Genomic DNA, 20,894 nt, shown 5'->3' with positions numbered 1-20,894 from the left:
TGCCTAGAAGGCCAGCATCCCGGAGTTGCCTCTCCACTGTTGATGTTGAGATTGATTTTTTGCGGGTACATTAGGCTCTATAGCATTTTGGATTTGAGATCAAATGTTTCTTATGAATGACAGTACATTATATCACCTTTTATTTTAGGTATTTTCATACATACAGTGGGGCAGCCACCAATTGTGCAAGTTCTCCCACTTAAAAAGATGAGAGAGGCCTGTAATTTTCATCATAGGTACATTTCAACTATGACAGACAAAATTAGAAAAAAAATCCAGAAAATCACAATGTAGGATTTTTAATGAATTTATTTGCAAATTATGGTGGAAAATAAGTATTTGGTCAATAACAAAAGTTTATCTCAATGACAGAGGTCAAACTTTTCTGTAAGTCTTCACAAGGTTTTCACACACTGTTGCTGGTATTTTGGCCCATTACTCCATGCAGATCTCCTCTAGAGCAGTGATGTTTTGGGGCTGTAAAATTGTAAAATACACACAAATTAAACTATTAACAAGGAGTACCAGTACCAGATTAATGTGCAAAGGTATGAGGTATTTAAGGTAGAAATGTACATGAAGCCAGGGACTTGGCATCAAGATAGATAATAATAAGAGTAAAATGAAGAACAGAGTAGCAGCAGCAAATTATTAGTGTAAAGTCTGTGTGTGAGTGTGCGTGTGTGTAATGTGTATATACGCCACCTTTCAAAAGTTTGGGGTCACTTAGAAATGTCCCTGTTAGAGCTCTAGGGGCGCTATTTCATTTTTGGATAAAAAACGTTCCCGTTTTAAGCGCGATATTTTGTCACGAAAAGATGCTTGACTATGCATATTCTTGACAGTTTTGGAAAGAAAACACTCTGAAGTTTCAGAATCTGCAAAGATTTTGTCTGTAAGTGCCCCAGAACTCATTCTACAGGCGAAACCAAGATGATGCATCACCCAGGAATTAGCAGAATTTCTGAAGCTCTGTTTTCCATTCTCTCCTTATATGGCTGTGATTGCGCAACGAATGAGCCTACACTTTCTGTCGTTCGCCCAAGGTCTTAGCAGCATTGTGACGTATTTGTAGGCATATCATTGGAAGATTGACCATAAGAGACTACATTTTCCAAGTGTCCGCCTGGTGTCCTGCGTCGAATTCGCTGCGCAATTGCCAGCTGCTTCTACTTTACCATTTGATTCAGGGGAGAAAGCATGTGTCCAAGAACGATGTATCAATGAAGAGATATGTGAAAAACACCTTGATGATTGATTCTAAACAACGTTTGCCATGTTTTCAGTCGATATTATGGAGTTAATTTGGAAAAAAGTTCGCGTTTTGAGGACTGAATTTTCGGATTTTTTTTGGTAGCCAAATGTGATGTATAAAACGGAGCTATTTCTAATACACAAGGAATCTTTTTGGAAAAACTGAGCATCTGCTATCTAACTGAGAGTATCCTCATTGAAAACATCAGAAGTTCTTCAAAGGTAAATGATTTTATTTGAAGGCTTTTATGTTTTTGTTAATGTTGCGTGCTGGATGCTAACGCTAATGCTAACGCTAAATGCTAACGCGAAATGCTAACGCTAGCTAGCTACTTTTACACAAATGATTGTTTTCCTATGGTTGAGAAGCATATTTTGAAAATCTGAGATGACAGTGTTGTTTACAAAAGGCTAAGCTTGAGAGATGGCATATTTATTTCATTTCATTTGCGATTTTCATAAATAGTTAACGTTGTGTTATGCTAATGAGCTTGCTGATAGATTTACACAATCCTGGATACAGGGGTTTTTTCATAGCTAAACGTGACGCAGAAAACGGAGCGATTTGTCCTAAACAAATAATCTTTCAGGAAAAACTGAACATTTGCTATCTGAGAGTCTCCTCATTGAAAACATCTGAAGTTCTTCAAAGGTAAATGATTTTATTTGAATGCTTTTCTGTTTTTTTGTGTAAATGTTGCCAGCTGAATGCTAATGCTAAATGTTACGTTAGCCATCAATACTGTTACACAAATGCTTGTTTTGCAATGGTTGAGAAGCATATTTTGAAAATCTGAGATGACAGTGTTGTTAACAAAAGGCTAAGCTTGAGAGCTAGCATATTTATTTCATTTCATTTGCGATTTTCATGAATAGTTAACGTTGCGTTATGGTAATGAGCTTGAGTCTGTATTCACGATCCCGGATCCGGGATGGGGAGATCAGAAAGGTTAAAGAAAAGCACACTTTTAGTCTATTAAAATAAAATAAAATGTATCAGAAATACAGTGTAGACATTGTTAATGTTGTAAATTACTATTGTAGCTGGAAATGGCAGATGTTTTATGGAATATCTACATAGGCGTACAGAGGCCCATTATCAGCAACTATTTAATGAAGAGCCTAATGTTTTTCATCACTGCCCAAATACGTACGTATGGGATTGTATTATTATTATTATTATTATTAATACAGCCTCTGTTCTGCTCTGCTCCGTTCTGTTCTGTACTATTCTCCACAGTAGCAGAGCAGAGACTGAGTCCAACCCCACACTGCTTCCCTGCCTCTCCTTCCCTAATTGCTGTGGACTCTCTCCTCACCGGCTCGCCTCTGTCATAAAAAAAACATGTTTGTAGCTGGCTGTTCAGCTTTAACCTATATTTTAAGCCACACACAAGGTGTAGAGTCGAGCTGGAGCTTGTTAAAGAGGCCTGGCGTTTGCATAATTAATGGGTGGGAGCCGGCTGCTGCAGCGGCTAAATTAAATATTGCCTTCTGGATGGCAGGACAGTAACGGCAGGTACCTGTACCTGTTTCTCGTGGTGTCGCAGCCCCAGAGCCAAGATCAATAGGAACAGACACAGACATGGTCTACAGTACACTCTGCTGGAGTTGATGATCCTTCCCCAGTGGTGTGGTGGTCACTGTCTTCATGGTGTGTCTCTTTTGAGAGTTTCTGTCCAGGTCTGCTCTGGCTCTGGTTCTTCCCTTCTTGCCCTAATTAATAGTAACAGTTTTTTTAAACCTCTTTAGAATAGGGGGCAGTATTTTGACGTCTGGATGAAAAGCGTGCCCAAAGTAAACTACCTGTTACTCAGGCCCAGAAGCTAGGATGCACATAATTGGTAGATTTGGATAGAAAACACTCTAAAGTTTCTAAAACTGTTACAATAATGTCTGTGAGTATAACAGACAAACCATTCCCCCCCCCCAAAAAAATGTTCAGACTACCACTGTTTCCAATGGCTGTTATTTTTATTATGAGGTGAAATCCTCCCAGATTGCAGTTCCTAGGGCTTCCACTAGATGTCAACAGTGTTTAGAAAGCGTTTCAGGCTTGTTTTTGGAAAAATGAGCTAGAATTTGTAGTTTTTCTAGGTGGCTCCCATTTTGGCTGTAGTGTTTTTCTTGCGTGTGGAGGAGAGTGCGTTCTTTGTTATTTTTCTCCGGTAAAGACAATAACGATTCTCCGTCTTAAATTTTATCATTTATTTACGTATTGGGGTACCTGAGGTTTGATTATAAACTTTGTTTGACTTGTTTGGATAAGTTTATTGGTAACGTTTGCGATTAATTTTGTATGCACTTTGAAGGAGGGAAACGGGTGGACAATTGAATGAAGCACGCCAGCTAAACTGAGTTTTTATGGATATAAAGAAGGACATTATCGAACAAAAGGACCATTTGTGATGATCCTGGGACCTTTTGGAGTGCCAACAGAAGAAGATCTTCAAAGGTAAGGCATTTATTATATCGCTATTTCTGACTTTCGTGGCGCACCTGCCTGGTTGAAATAGGTTTTTCCTGCTTTTGTATGCGGGGCGCTGTCCTCAGATAATCGCATGGTGTACTTTCGCCGTAAAGCCTTTTTGAAATCTGACACAGAGGCTGGATTAACAAGAAGTTAAGCTTTATTACGATGTTTAACACTTGTATTTTCATTCATGTTAAATATTTATATTTCTATCATTTGAATTTTGCGGTCTGCAATTTCACCGGATGTTGTCGAGGTGTGCCGCTAGCGGGACGCCTAGCCATAACGGGTTTTAACCTTTATTTAACTAGGCAAGTCAGTTAAGAACAAATTCTTATTTACAATGACGGCCTATACAAAGCTCCACAGATACAAAGAATATCTGCTTTGAGAAGTCTATGTTCTCTTTCTCTTTCTCTTTCTCTCTCTCTCTCTCTCTCTCTCTCTCTCTCTCTCTCTCTCTCGCTATCTCTCTATCTCTCTCTTTCTCTCGCTCTCTCTCTCTGTTCACTCCTCTGAGCTGTCTGACTGATATAGTTGACTGTGTTCAGCCAAAGTGTAGACGCCAGAGCAACAAGTACCTCATGCTGGACATCAACATAATTGAATGTAGGATTTTTTCCTGAGTAATTATTTCGTTTATATGGCAGTTATACACATTGCATACACTGTATGTCGTGAATCTGTGTTTTCGAAATAACTGTATTTACCTAATTCTTTACCTGGTAATTAACTACTGTTTTCTTATTGGCCAATACTTTAAGTGTGGGGTTAAGCCTTATTGATACAGAAAGTGATAGTTCTAGTGTGGTTGCTTGATGGTGTTCAATGTGATTTAACCATTAAAGCTGCTAAATATTTTTCCTTTTCCATCCATTCCTTACTTCAACAGAAAGTCATCCATCGACCTGTACTCGAACCTTCAACTTACATGAATATAGATTATGTCAAGAATGCAGGTTTGTCAGGCTCAGCAGTGGCTCTACATAATGTTTTTGCGCAAGCGAGTGCTGATCGTCTCTGCCGCAGCCCAGCTCATTGTAGCCTCCCAGCCTCAGTCTCAGCCCAGCCCAGTTCCTTGTAGCCTCTCAGCCTAACCCCAGCCTCAGTCTCAGGCCAGCCCTTTGAAACTCCCCCCCCAACCTCAGTTTCAGCCCAGCTCCATGCAACCCCCCAGCGTAGCCCCAGCCTTAGTCTCAACCCAGCTCCATGCAGCCCCCCAGCGTAGTCCCAGCCTTAGTCAAAACCCAGCTCTATGCAGCCCCCAAGCGTCAGCTTTAGTCTCAGCCCAGCTCCATGCAGCCCCCCAGCATAGCCCCAGCCTTAGTCTCAGCCCAGCTCCATGCAACCCCCAGCATAGCCCCAGCGTTAGTCTCAGCCCAGCTCCATGCAACCCCCAGTGTAGTCCCAGCCTTAGTCTCAGCCTAGATCCATGCAGCCCCCAAGCGTAGCCCCAGCCTTAGTCTCAGCCCAGCTCCATGCAGCCTCCACTCGCTGCCTGCTGCTTTCCTCTCACATTGAGGTGGATTAAGGCGGATAATAAAATATCAAATAATAATGGCCAGAGACATGGCAGACTGTGTGGTGTGAGGCATGAAACCACATATGGAAGGTGGCAGCTTCAAATTGACAGAGGAGTCCTGTATTTCTACAAAATGCATGAATCAACAGCAGAATAGCTCTTATAAACCTCCCCCCTCCACCACCACCTCTTTCTACAATAATAGTGTTTGCTGAATTTCTCTTTGTGGGTGAAGCAGCCTAAACAACAGCTCTCGTTCATCTGGGCGCAGTGAAGGCCTTCTGAATTGGGTCCCCGGAGTGGACAGGTGGCTCTGATCAAGTTCTGGAGGCGAGCTCCGGGATGAGAAGGAGGGATGAGGAGGAACATGGCGGGAGGGTGGGGTCAGGTCAGGGGTGAAGGTGGGGGTGTTGTCAGATGTAGGTGTGTGTGGGTAGGGAAATGGGGCAAGAGGTGCGTGAAGGTGTAGTAGGAATGCAGAGGGGGGCAAGAAGGGAGACTGAGGGGGATTGGGGTTGATCCTTCAAAAGCCTTAGTTCTTCACCAGCGATATTATTATCAGTGTGTGAAAACAAGGCTGGCTCCGGGCTAGCCATCTAGGAGAGTGCTTAGCCTCAGGGCAATTTTCAGAAGAAAGTAACACAGGAGAAATAATGCGGGTGGGAGTACGAGGGGGGTGGAGGGACGGAGGAGAAGGTAAAGGGAATTTTCTTATTCTCCCATCTCATGCTCGTTCACTTATTCTCTTGTTTGCTGGATGCCTGCCTTTCTTTGTGTTTCTCTAATTCCTTGGCTGCGCTCTTTCTTTCTTTCCCCTCTGCTCTCATTCCCCTTGTTCTGTTTTTCTTCTGAGAGACGACTAGAGACGGAGTGAATATGATAACAAAGCTCTTAGGACTGACAGATCAGCTAAAGGACCAGTCAAGGGAGGCCTCACTCCATCTCTCTCCCTACACCTCTCCAGCCCTTCCCATGCATCTATCCCTCCTTCACTCTATCCATAACTCTCTCTCTCATTCACAGGTTGGTGAAGATAATTCAACATGTGAATGCTCTGCTAGAAAATGGGAGAAGTACCCAGCTCCATCTCTTTCCCTCAAAAAGGCGCTGTGCTGCTCTGCACCCATACTGCTCAACTCCTTCCAATTCACCCCCCGTGACAGACTGCGGATCAAGCCTGATCTATCCACCCAAACTGCCTGTCCTCAAAACTAAAGATGAGACACTTGGTCATTGCATAATCTCTCTGCAGCACTTATTCTCTTTGGAGACATTTGGTTTGTTTTACGAACACTTTGTTCAAAGGATTACTTGAGCAAAGATCTTAAATATTTACTCGAAACTGTAGCTGATTCTCTGCAAATATAAATCTTGCATAACTTTATGAAGTGAGATGAAATATATCCTTTTTACTCTGTTTTGCTTCAGGATGAGGACTGCCTCTCTCTTGTTCATAACAGAGCTACTATGTGAGATTCCATTTTTATGATGTGCAGGGGCAATTCCATGGGAACGGATTTGCGCTGAGAATCAGATTTTTCACTAATGTACGCCAAACAAAACCCCTTGATTTCAAAGTTGAACAAGCTCTTTGCACAATGACTCCATTTAGCAATTTAGACTGAAAAATGTACTAAAAAACATTTACTGGAAGAACTTTGCCGTGCAAATCTCCCTCAGTTTTTTGTTACCACATTTTCCAAAAACATTATTAAATGTCTGCTCTGAATTAAGATTCAAAGATGTCTGCAGAAACAATGGTGTGTTTTCTTTTCTTTATTTACATAATAAATAAATAAATACATAATTATGGATATAAATGTAAATCTCTTTATGGTGATGTATCCTAAATAGGTACATAAAAGGTAGAAATATGTAATATACTCATTTGCCGTGAAGTCAGGTGCAGGAGAGCAGAGATGGGTGATAACAGGAGAACTGTAATATACACCCTGGCCCAAAGGCACAGACGAGGCAGCACAAAGCACAACCACGGTAACATGAACCGGATTAAACAAAACAAACAAACGAACCTAGCGCAAGCCAGCCTGTAGCGTAACACCCTACACAAAGAACAATTCCACACTCAGACATGGGGGAAACAGAGGGTAATATACATTTAGTCTGATGAGGGATGTGAACCAGGTGTGCGGGAAAACAAGACGAAACAAACGGAAAATGAAAGGTGGAGCGGCGATGGCTAGAAGACCGGTGACGTCGACCGCCGAACGCCGCCCCAAGGAGAGGGACCGACTTCGGCGGAATTCATGACATGGCCCCACAAACCACTGCCCCAGCTTCCCAGCAGGGCAGGTGGAGGGGCAGGTTTCGGGTTGAGAGCCTGACCCGGTCCCCCGGTGCGAACACCAGGGCCTCACTGCGGTAATGGTCTGCGCTGGCCTTCTGGCGCAGCACGGCCCGCTGGAGGTAAACATGGGCGGCGTCCTAGGTCTCCTCCGCATGCCTGAACCAGTCGTCTACCGCAGGAGCCTCGGTCTGACTCTGATGCCAAGGCGCCAGGACCGGCTGGTACCCCAGTACGCACTGGAAGGGCAAGAGGTTAGTGGAGGAGTGACGGAACGAGTTCTGAGCCATCTCGGCCCAGGGCACGAACGCCGCCCACTCCCCCGGCCGTCCCTGACAATAAGACTGCAGAAATCTACCCACATCCTGGTTCACTCTCTCAACCTGCCCATTACTCTCGGGGTGAAAACCCCAAAGCTGATCGAGACCCACAGGCCTTCCATAAATGCCCTCCAGACCCTTGAAGTATCCTGGGGACCCCGATCAGACACTATATCCTCAGGCATGCTGTAGTGCCAGAAGACGTGTGTAAACAAGGCCTCCGCAGTCTGTAGGGCCGTAGGGAGACCGGGCAGAGGGAGGAGACGGCAGAACTTGTAAAAATGGTCCACAACGACCAGGATCGTGGTGTTACCCTGTGAGGGAGGAAGATCGGTGAGGAAATCGACCTACAGATGCAACCAAGGCCGTTGTGGAATGGGTAAGGGGTGTAGCTTACCTTTGGGCAGGTGCCTAGGAGCCTTACACACCAAGCAGGAGGAAACATAAACCCTCACGTCCTTTGCCAAGGTGGGCCACTAGTACTTCCCACTCAGACAGCGCACCGTCCGACGGATGCCTGGATGACCAGAGGAGGGTGACGTGTGGGCCCAATAGATAAACCGGTCACGGACAGCAGATGGAACGTACAGACGCCCAGCAGGACATTGGAGGGGAGCGGGCTCTGCACGTAACGCCTGCTCAATGTCCACGTCCAGCTCCCATACTACCAGCGCCACCAGGCAGGAGGCCGGGAGTATAGGGGAAGGATCCATGGGTCGCTCCTCTGTGTCATACAACCGGGACAGTGCGTAATACCTTAACATTCTGGGAACCTGTTCTGAAAGAAAGGGTGAAAACAAAATGGGTAAAAAACATGGGCCATGTCTGATGAGGATTCAGTCTCCTCGCAGGTTGCGGTGGTCAGTCCAGATGAGAAAAGGGTGTTTAGCCCCCTCAAGCCAATGTCTCCACGCCTTCAACTCCTTCACCACAGCCAACAGCTCCCGGTCCCCCACATCATAGTTTCACTCTGCCGGGCTGAGCATCTTCGAGAAGAAGGCATAGGGGCGGTGCTTCGGTGGCGTACCCGAGCGCTGAGAGAGCATGGCTCCTATCTCAGCCTCGGACGCGTCCACCTCCACTGTGAACGCCAAAGAGGGATCCGGATGCGCCAGCACGGGAGCTGAGGTAAACAGAGCCCTTAGGTGACCAAAAAGCCCTGTCCGCAGCGGACCACTGCAAACGCATCGGTCTCCCCTTCAGCAGTAAGGTAATGGGAGCCGCTACCTGAGTAATTGGCAAACCCTAAAAAAATGCTGTACCTCCTTTACCGTGGTGGGAGTCGGTCAATTACGCACGGCTGAAATGCGGTCACTCTCCATCTCCACCCCTGAGGTGGAAATGCGGTATCCTAGGAAGGAGACAGACTGCTGGTAGAACAGGCATTTCTCAGCCTTGACATACAGGTCATGCTCCAACAGTCGACCAAGCACCCTGCGCACAAAAGACACAGGCTCGGCGCGTGCAGCGGAGTATATCAGAATGTCATCAATATACACCACTACACACTCTCCGTGCAGGTCCCTGAAAATCTCGTCCACAAGGCTTGGAAGACTGACGGAGCATTCATCAACCCGTACGGCATGACAAGGTACTCATAATGCCCTGAGGTTGTACTGAATGCCGTCTTCCACTCGTCTCCTCCCGGATACGCACCAGGTTGTAAGCGCTCCTGGGACCTAGTTTAGTGAAGAAGCATGCTCGTGCATTGACTCAATCGCTGTGGCTATGAGAGGTAGCGGGTAACTGTCCTTCACAGTGATCTGGTTAAGACCTCGATAGTCAATACCTCCCTCCTTCTTCTTCACAAACAAAAAACTTGAGGAGGCGGGTGAAGTGGAGGACCGAATGTACCCCTGACGCAGAGATTCAGAGACATATGTCTCCATAGCCGCCGTCTCCTCCTGTGACAGGGGATACACATGACTCCTCGGAAGTCTACCTGAAAGGTTTATCGCACAATCCCCCCGACGATGGGGTGGTAATTGAGTCACCTGCTTCTTAGAGAAGGCGAGAGCAAAATCAGAATATTCGGGGGGAATGCACACAATGGAGACCTGGTCTGGACTTTCCACCGTAGTAGCACCAATGGAAACCACCAAACACGTCCCCGACCACTCCCGTGACCACCCCGTGAGGCACTCCGTTGCCATGAAACATTGAGGTCATGACAGGTTAACCAGGGAAGGCCTAGCACCACGGGAAATGCAGGACCCCACTGCATCACCATGACCAAAGAAGTTGTGGCCTGCCTGGTAAAGCCGGACCCTAATGGTCGACTATCCAACGTGTGAACTAGAAAGGGCCTAACCACTAGAACAATGGGGATCCCTAAACTATGGGCAAATGCTCTGTCGATAAAATTCCCAGCCGCGCCTGAATCGACGAGCGCCTTAAGCTGGGAATGCGGGGGAAACTCAGGAAAGTTGACTTGCAAAAACAGGTGGGCAACAGAGGGCTCTGGGTGAGAATGGTGCAAGCTCACCTGGGATGATGGCAGAGCACTCTGCCTGCTGCCTCGACCCCAGAGGAACCAACCCGACATCGACCGGCAGTATTACCTCTGTGGCCACAGATGGTGCACGTGGCCAACTCCCAACGGACATCCTCGCGCAAGCTGCAGCGATAGTGGTTGATCAGGGCCCTGTCGTTCCATCCCGCTCCGGCGGCCAGGGTCCGGATGTCCAGGGCAAACTCTTGGGCGCTCCTCGTCCCCTGCCTCAGGTGGAAGAGACGTTCACTCCTTGAAGTGGGCCAGCGCCGCATCTCCTTCGACCCACACAGTGTTAGCCCCTTCCAGGGCTTTCCCCGAGAGGCACGAGAGGACACCCTCTCTCGTCCCGAAGTAGCCGGGTGGACGGACCCCAGATACAGGTCCAGCTGCAGCTGGAACCCCTGGCAGCTTGCCGCCGTCCCATCAAATTCCCTGGGAAGGGCGAGACGAATCCCACTAGGACCGGGTGCAGGGGAGGCGAGTAGTGGAGACCCCTGTTGTGCTGGTGGGGGTGCTGGAGGAACTCCCTGTCTCTACCAGCGGTCCATAGTCTGGATGACGCGGTCCATGACAGCGCCGAGATGGTGAAGCATCGCAGCGTGCTCACGAATGCGTTCCTCTACCCCCACAACAGGGGCACCCGCTCCTGCTGACTCCATTGGTCGGTGTGGAACTCTGTAACGTGGTGAGTGACTGGTTGCCAGGAAATCAGGCGCAAGAGAGCAGAGATGGGTGATAACAGGAGAACTTTAATATACACCCTGGCCCAAAGGCACAGGATAGGCAGCACAATACTCAACCACGGTAACATGAACCGAATTAAACAAAACAAACAAACCTAGGTTTGAAACAAACCTAGCGCAAGCCAGCCTGTAGCGTTACACCCTACACAAAGAACAATTCCACACACAGACATGGGGGAAACAGAGGGTAATATACATTTAGTATGATGAGGAAATATGAACCAGGTGTGTGGAAAAACAAGACAAAACAAATGGAAAATGAAAGGTGGAGCGGTGATGGCTAGAAGACCGGTGACATCGACCGCAGAACACCGCCCGAACAAGGAGAGGGACCGACTTTGATGGAAGTCGTGACAGGCTCCTCCCCCAAACAAGACCACATTTGGGTTCTTCGGACCAGACTAAATCTGAACCAATCATAGACGTTTATGTTTCACAGGACTATACTGTACTTTACTGTACTGAACCATACTCTAATAAACGTTTTTTCACTTTACTGTAATGTACTGTAGTCGAAGCTAGAGCTGGGATGAATGTACGGGGAGAAAGTAACACGCCCATTTTCTCAGATAAGACAGAAACTAAAATTACGTAGTGAAATCAACACGTTCCTAATAGGACAAGCTCCCTGAAAAAAAACTGCCCAGTCTAATCATGTTTTGTCGAGTTATGAACAAAAAGTGGTTTTAAGCGGGAAAAAAACGGACCCGGAAGTGTTTTCGGTTGTGGAGTTGTGTTTAGTTGTTTACGGTTCCAAACGTACAGTGGCAAGAAAAAGTATGTGGACCCTTTGGAATTACCTGGATATCTGCATAAATTAATCACAAAATTTGATCTGATCTTTTTCTTAGTCTCAACAATAAACAAACACAGTGTGCTGGCTGCATCCCTTTGTTCTCAATTTCCGCCTGAAGACATACCCAAATCTAACTGCCTGTAGCTCAGCCCCAGAGGCAAGGATATGCATATTCTTGGTATCATTTGAATGGAAACATTCTGAAGGTTGTGGAAATGTTAATTGAATGTAGGAGAATATAACACAGTAGATCTGGTGGAAAAAAAGAAAAAGAAAGAGCATACGTTTTCTGTTTTTTATTGTTGTAGCATCATCTTTCACATGTACTAGAATAGCCACACAGTCAGATAGGATGCTGGAGATCATTTTGATGGATAACACAAGAGGGCACCTGTAGGTGTGTAGTTTCAGACTGATAACTTCAGGAATGGGTGAGCTACATGACATTTAGCATGAAGTCACCCAGGTGTCTCACACAAGTTGCCCAAATGTACCCAAGTGGCCGAATTGGTGAAATGACCTATAACTATATACAGCAGTGCAAATAACTATATACAACATATCAGAAAGCAATGCTAACACACACACACACAAAAAAACGTTTAAACAAATATTAGAAAATAAATATTTTTTTAAAAACAGTACACCCCTTGGAAGTCCTCGTCATAATATTTTGCTGCCTGTGCCATGTCCCATAGCAGTCTCTTTCTGATGTAAAGCAGAGGCAAACTGAACAAGTGGTGCATTTAATGTGACACAGAACACAACGAAGCCTCCATGCTGTGCCCTTTTGGCCCTGAGGCACAGTCATGCCTGCAGTAATGAACTGTGGCATATGAACACCACTGGGGGCACGGGTAGAGCGGGCAGCTTTGTACCGGGGGCTCCCAGTCGGAGTCGCTATCACTGTGAAAGAAAACATTAAACAAATATTTGTATTGTATGAGCCTTTTATCATCACATAAAATAAACAGATATGTATTGTATAGAGCAGAGGGAACAGTGAAATGGAACGACATTTATTGGATATTTCAAACTTTTTTAACAAATCAAAAACTGAAAAATTGGGCGTGCAAAATTATTCAGCCACCTTAAGTTAATACTTTGCAGCGCCATCTTTTGCTGCGATTACAGCTGTAAGTCGCTTGAGGTATGTCTCTATCAGTTTTGCACATCGAGAGACTGAAATGTTTTCCCATTCCTCCTTGCAAAACAGCTCGAGCTCAGTGAGGTTGGATGGAGAGCATTTGTGAACAGCAGTTTTCAGTTCTTTCCACAGATTCTCGATTGGATTCAGGTCTGGACTTTGACTTGGCCATTCTAACACCTGGATATGTTTATTTTCGAACCATTCCATTGTAGATTTTGCTTTATGTTTTGGATCATTGTCTTGTTGGACAAATCTCCGTCCCAGTCTCAGGTCTTTTGCAGACTCCATCAGGTTTTCTTCCAGAATGGTCCTGTATTTGGCTCCATCCATCTTCCCATCAATTTTAACCATCTTCCCTGTCCCTGCTGAAGAAAAGCAGGCCCAAACCATGATGCTGCCACCACCATGTTTGACAGTGGGGATGGTGTGTTCAGGGTGATGAGCTGTGTTGCTTTTACGCCAAACATAACGTTTTGCATTGTTTCCAAAAAGTTCAATTTTGGTTTCATCTGACCAGAGCACCTTCTTCCACATGTTTGGTGTGTCTCCCAGGTGGCTTGTGGCAAACTTTAAACAACACTTTTTATGGATATCTTTAAGAAATGGCTTTCTTCTTGCCACTCTTCCATAAAGGCCAGATTTGTGCAATATAAGACTGATTGTTGTCCTATGGACAGAGTCTCCCACCTCAGCTGTAGATCTCTGCAGTTCATCCAGAGTGATCATGGGCCTCTTGGCTGCATCTCTGATCAGTCTTCTCCTTGTATGAGCTGAAAGTTTAGAGGGACGGCCAGGTCTTGGTAGATTTGCAGTGGTCTGATACTCCTTCCATTTCAATATTATGCACAGCTTGCACAGTGCTCCTTGGGATGTTTAAAGCTTGGGAAATCTTTTTGTATCCAAATCCGGCTTTAAACTTCTTCACAACAGTATCTCGGACCTGCCTAGTGTGTTCCTTGTTCTTCATGATGCTCTCTGCGCTTTTGACGGACCTCTGAGACTATCACAGTGCAGGTGCATTTATACGGAGACTTGATTACACACAGGTGGATTGTATTTATCATCATTAGTCATTTACGTCAACATTGGATCATTCAGAGATCCTCACTGAACTTCTGGAGAGAGTTTGCTGCACTGAAAGTAAAGGGGCTGAATAATTTTGCACGCCCAATTTTTCAGTTTTTGATTTGTTAAAAAAGTTTGAAATATCCAATAAATGTCGTTCCACTTCATGATTGTGTCCCACTTGTTGTTGATTCTTCACAAAAAAAAAATACAGTTTTATATCTTTATGTTTGAAGCCTGAAATGTGACAAAAGGTCGCAAAGTTCAAGGGGGCCGAATACTTTCGCAAATGTGATATTTCCGTTATTTATTTTTAATACATTTGCAAAAATGTCTAAAAAACTGTTTTTGCTTTGTCATTATGGGGTATTGTGTGTAGATTGATGAGAGAAAAAAACAATTTAATACATTTTGAATAAGTCTGTAATGTAACAAAATGTGTAAAAAGTCAAGGGGTCTGAGTACTTCCAAATGCACTGTAAGTGCTGATATTACTTCAACATTGCAGGGTTTGATGTATTTCTAATACCTTTTAAGACTTTTTCTGGTATACGCTTATTCCTAATATATATACCTTCATTTTTCAAAAATGTAGACTCAGCTTTCCTTTGACACCAGATTTGACGTGATCCTATGAACTTCACATTGGTGTTCATGGGTTATTTTACATGGAAATGCCCACAGCTAAACAACTGTTTAGACCTGGCTTTGACCTTTATTTCTCAGTGTCTTTTTAAATAACTTTTTAATAACTGTGGATGGTAAACACAGATGTTGGACGTCTGGGTAGTGCACTGTTACAACATTCCAGAACCATAGCACTGGGCAAACCTTGGTTGAATCAGCGTTGTTTCCATGTAATTTCAATTAAATGTTATGGTAACAACGTGCATTAGACGTTGAATTGACATCTTTGCCCAGTGGTATGTCTTTGTGTCTGACTGAGCTAATGTCATAACAATCTAAGGAGCCAATCTTCCTCTCTCTTTCTCTTTCTCTCTGAGGATTCCAAGCCGTGGTTCTTCTTTCTGAGAGTCTGGTTCACAGAGATGTTCCATGCTGGAACATTCTGTCTCAGGGGACATGGGTGCAGATGTGCAGACCGCAGTGGTCTGGCCCCTTGTCCCCTCCCCCTAGGAGGCCATACTGGGAGGCCTGCTCCCCACTCTGAATGAGTGCATGTAAAATGTGCAGAGAGGCGCAGTCATGACGGAACATGGCACACACTCGCACGGGCGTTCACACTTGCTCACACACACTCAAACACACACCACACTCACGACAGGAGGTGGTGTGACTGATATGAGTTGTGACATATCAAACGGGAAGCAGAGCAGCACTGCCTGTGGCATCCTATAAAACATGCTAATAGAGAGCTGCATTAGTCCACTCACACAGGCCTGGGCTAATCAGGGAGGACATTTACTCTTCCTCCTCTCACCGTCTCACCTCCGCACCGCCTGCACCCCCCTCCACCGTTCCTATACCCCCCACCCCACCCCACTGCTCATGGTCGGGGGATGGATGAAGCTCGATGGGGTTGACGCAGGAAACAGGCTGCCCCCTCTCCACACCCTTTCTTTCACCCGGGACACTGCAGAAATGCTGGCTTGCAAGTTTATAAGTTGATGGTTGGTTGTCATTGCGACATTTTCCAATTATATTTTTTTCCTGTTACAGACAGTACCAATGTAGTGAAGGAATTGTGCAGAGGAAATACGAACTGACAATATCATAGGGATATAACAAGGGACCAAGTTGTTGCAAACATGTTTATTGCACCCTCACTCCATAACTAGATGTTTGTTCAATTGAACTACAGAATAACCATAACATTTGTAAGTGCTTTGATTGCACTTTTATCAAGATTTTTGTTTTTGTTTGCTAATTTGTTAACTATCGGCATGGCATGACTGGCAGGTCAGTTGGTTTCGCCTAACTAATGTGTCACTGTCATCCAGACGCTCAACTAGCTAACTTGGTAGCAAACTACTTAGATAACTAGCTATGTTTTGATTCAAAGTAAGGGGATGATGTTGGGAGGTGGCAGCCACGTTGAATATGCTAATGTTTCAGTTTTGAGCAGTTTTCTCCAGCAGTTAGCTTCAAGGCGGACTATTCTAGACTGATATGCAGTGTGATGTTCTTGCGCCTTCACGGCTGTCATGGCTTCACCCAGGTGGGTGCTACACATCGGTACTGGGGGAGTTCGACCCATGGAGTCTGACTTCAGAGACCACGACAGAGAAGCGCTGCTTCAGCGACTGCATGGGCCTGGCTGCCCTGATAAACGGCTCTGGACCATTCTGTGACCCCCCAACCGTTTCATCTCCGAACTGCCTCTACTCAAAACTTGCAAAAATGTTCATCCCCTTGGTGTTCTTCCTATTTTGTTGCATTACAACCTGTAATTTAAATACATTTTTATTTGAATTTCATGTAATGGACATACACAAAATATTCCAAATTGGTTGAAATGAAATGAAATGAAATTGAAATGAAAATAATAATTCTAAAACATTTCAAACGGAAAAGTGGTGCATGTATTCACCCCCTTTGCTATGAAGCCCCTGAAAAAGATCTGGTGCAACCAATTACCTTCAGAAGTCACATAATTAGTTAAACAAAGTCCACCTATGTGCGATCTAAGTGTCACATGATCTCAGTATATATACAACTTTTCTTATAGGCCCCAGAGTCTGCAACACCACTAAGAAAGGGGCACCACCAAGCAAGCGGCACCATGCAAACCAAGGAGCTCTCCAAACTGGTCAGGGACAAAGTTGTGGAGAAGTACAGATCAGGGTCGGGTTATAAAAAATATAGGAAACTTTAAACATCCCACAAAGCACCATTAAATCCAATATTAAAAAATGAAAAGAATATGGCACTGCAACAAACCTGTCAAGAGAGGGCCTCCCACCAAAACTCACGGACCAGGGAAGGAGGGTTTTAATCAGAGAGGCAACAAAGAGACCAAAGATAACCCTGAAGGAGCTGCAAAGCTCCACAGCGGAGATAGGAGTATCTGTCCATAGGACCACTTTAAACCGTACACTCCACAGAGCTGGGCTTTACAGAAGAGTGTCCCAAAAAAAACATGGCTTAAAGAAAAAAATAAGCAAACACATTTGGTGTTCGCCAAAAGGCATGTGGGAGAAGGTACTCTGGTCAGATGAGACTAAAATTGAGCTTTTTGGCCATCAAGGAAAACACTATGTCTGGTGCAAACCCAACTCTTCTCATCACCCCGAGAACACCATCCTCACAGTGAAGCATGGTGGTGGCAGCATCATGCTGTGGGAAGTTTTCAATCGGTAGGGACTGGGAAACTGGTCAGAATTGAAGGAATGATGGATGGCGCTAAATACAGGGAAATTCTTGAGGAAAACCTGTTTCAGTCTTCCAGAGATTTGAGACTGGAACGGAGGTTCACCTTCCAGCAGGACAATGACCCTAAGCATACTGCTAAAGCAACACTCGACTGGTTTAAGGGGAAGCATATACAGTGGGGCAAAAAAGTATTTAGTCAGCCACCAATTGTGCAAGTTCTCTCACTTAAAATGATGAGAGAGTCCTGTGATTTTCATCATAGGTACACTTCAACTATGACAGACAAAATGATTTAAAAAATCCAGAAAATCACATTGTAGGATTTTTTATGAATTTATTTGCAAATGATGGTGGAAAATAAGTATTTGGTCAATAACAAAAGTTTATCTCCATACTTTGTTATACAATGTGATTTTCTGGATGTTTTTTCTCATTTTGTCTGTCATAGTTGAAGTGAACCTATGATGAAAATTACAGGCCTCTCTCATCTTTTTAAGTGGGAGAACTTGCACAATTGGTGGCTGACTAAATACTTTTTTGCCCCACTGTAAATGTCTGGACACCAACAGAACCCATCCACCTTGAAAGAGCTGGAGCAGTTTTGCCTTGAATAATGGGCAAAAATCCCAGTGGCTAGATGTGCCAAGCTTTTGAGACATACTCCAAGAGACTTGCAGCTATAATTGCTGCCACAGGTCCCTCTACAAAGTATTGACTTTCGGGGGTGAATAGTTATGCTTGCTCAAGTTTTCTGTTTTTTTTTGTCTTATTTCTTGTCTGTTTCACAATAAGAAATATTTAGAATCTTCAAAGGGGTATGCATGTTGTGTACATCAAATGATACAAACCCCCCAAAATACATTTTAATTCCAGGTTGAAAGGCAACAAAATAGGAAAAATGCCAAGGGGGTGAATACATTCGCAAGTCACTATATATTAGTTTTCCATTTAAATATGTGTATCATAAATAAACAATACCAGTTTATTATGTGGCAAAACACTTCTACAGTGAATATATCTCAGATGCTGTCTGTCCATCTGTCAGAGTAGCGTAGCATCATCCTCGATGTTGAACCCCCCATCTCCATCAGTCCATTAGGTGACGCTCATGAATATGCTAGTATCAAGCCAATAAAAGCTTTTAATATTAGATCTGCCATAATATGCATATTCCACACACTTAATGGAGGCTGGTGTAGAGCAGAGCAGGGAAGACCAGCAATTTACAGCATTTTCCAGCAGTAATGATGAAGCATGAATATGTGACCAGCAGGTCATTCCACCTCAAAAAGCACAGGAAAGAGAATTTCGACATGGTGAAAAGTGGGGGGGGGTTGTTAGGTTTATGTTCCTACCTACATCCTGATATTACCAGGTTCTGACCACTAGATGGTGCTGATCCAGGTATTTTTTAAAGGGATAGTTCACTCAAATCTCAAAATGACAAATTGGTTTCCTGGACAAGGTATGACAGCAATCCATGTTTTGGTCTGTTGTCCACTGTTTCAATTGCAAACTTTTTAACATTGGTGGGAAAAATCCAATGCAAGTCAATGGTACCTACAGCACCAGTCAAAAGTTTGAAAAAAACACTATCAACACTATAAAAAAAAAAAAATGTTATCATGTAGTACCCAAAAAAGTGTTAAACAAATCAAAATATATTTTAGATTTTAGATTCTTCAAAGTAGCCACCTGTGTCTTGTTAAAAGTTAATTTGTCAAATTTCTTTCCTTCTTAATATGTTTGAGCCAATCAGTTGGGTCAATTTCAAGAACTTTTAAAATGTCTTCAAGTGCTGTCGCAAAAACCATCAAGCGCTATGATGAAACTGGCTCTCATGAGGACCGCCACAGGAAAGGAAGACCCAGTGTTACCTCTGCTGCAGAGGATAAGTTCATTAGAGTTACAAGACTCAGAAATTGCAGCCCAAATAAATGCTACACAGAGTTCAAGAAACAGACACATCTCAACATCAACTGTTCAGAGGAGACTGCGTGAATCAGGCTTTCATGGTCGAATTGCTGCAAAGACACCACTACTAATGGACACCAATAAGAAGGCCTCCAACTGCTCTTAAACGCTAGTAAAACCAAATGCATGCTTTTCAACCGTTCGCTGCCTGCACCCGCCCGCCCGACTAGCATCACTACTCGGGAAGGTTCTGACTTAGAATATGTGGACAACTACAAATACCTAGGTGTCTGGCTAGACTGTAAACTCTCCTTCCAGACTCATATTAAACATCTCTAATCCAAAATTAAACATAGAATCAGTTTCCTATTTCGCAACAAAGCCTCCTTCACTCACTCCGCCAAACATACCCTCGTAAAACTGACTATCCTACTGATCCTCGACTTCGGCGATGTCATTTACAAAATAGCTTCCAATACTCTACTTAGCAAACTGGATGCAGTCTATCACAGTACCATCCGTTTGTCACCAAAGCCCCTAATACCACCCATCACTGCAACCTGTATGCTCTAGTCGGCTGGACCCACTGGCTCCAGGTCATCTATAAGTCTATGCTAGGTAAAGCTCCGCCTTATCTCAGCTCACTGGTCACAATAACAACACCCACCCACAGCACGCACTCCAGCAGGTATATGCTGAAGCTGGAGACTTATATTTCCCTCGCTTACTTTAAACATCAGCTATCTGAACAGCTAACTGATCGCTGCAGCTGTACATAGCCCATCTGTAAATAGCCCACCCAATCTACCTCCCTCATCCCCATATTGTTTTAATTTACTTTTCTGTTCTTTTGCACACCAGTATTTCTACTTGCACATCACCATCTGCTCATCTATCACTCCAGTGTTAATTTACTAAATTGTTGTTTTGCACACACTGTATATAGACTTTATTTTTTTCTATTGTGTTATTGAATGTGCACTTGTTTATTCCATGTGTAACTCAGTGTGGTTTTTTGTGTCGCACTGCTTTGCTTTATCTTGGCCAGGTTGCAGTTGTAAATGAGAACTTGTTCTCAACTACTGTAGCTTCTTGTGACTCCCCATCCCGGATCCGGGAGCGTAATCATCGCCTGACACTAATTAGCATTTTGTTAATCACCCTGTCATCTCAGATTTTCAAAATATGCTTTACAGCCAAAGCTAGACAAGCATTTGTGTAAGTTTATCGATAGCCTAGCATAGCATTTTGTCCAGCTAGCAGCAGGTAACTTGGTCACGGAAATCAGAAAAGCAATCCAATTAAATTGTTTACATTTGATGAACTTCGGATGTTTTCACTCACGAGACTCCCAGGTAGATAGCCAAAGTAAATTTTTTCCCAAAAGATTATTTTTGTAGGCGAAATAGCTTTGTTTGTTCTTCACGTTTGGCTGAGAAATCGCCCGGAAATTGCAGTCATGAAAACGGCAAAAAATATTCCAAATTAGCTCCATAATATCGACAGAAACATGGCAAACGTTGTT

General features: G+C 44.2%; 1 long non-coding RNA gene across 4 annotated transcripts in view; it reads left to right on the top strand.

The window, feature by feature from the left end:
• The first annotated feature begins 750 nt into the window (after positions 1–750).
• The window catches only part of LOC149979138 (uncharacterized), a 65,133-nt gene continuing 44,989 nt past the window's right edge, over positions 751–20,894 (top strand). The window contains exons 1-4 of one of the 4 annotated variants that reach the window (XR_016485017.1): positions 751–1,476; positions 1,845–1,906; positions 3,567–3,709; positions 6,273–6,990. This is a non-coding gene — a long non-coding RNA (uncharacterized LOC149979138). The other 3 variants (XR_016485020.1, XR_016485018.1, XR_016485019.1) reach the window with 3 other exon arrangements.

Source organism: Oncorhynchus mykiss, chromosome 12 (genome assembly GCF_057628025.1).
Source record: "Oncorhynchus mykiss isolate SJ-2025 chromosome 12, ASM5762802v1, whole genome shotgun sequence".
NCBI classification, from domain to species: domain Eukaryota; kingdom Metazoa; phylum Chordata; class Actinopteri; order Salmoniformes; family Salmonidae; genus Oncorhynchus; species Oncorhynchus mykiss.
This window is presented reverse-complemented; position numbering and strand designations above follow the sequence as displayed.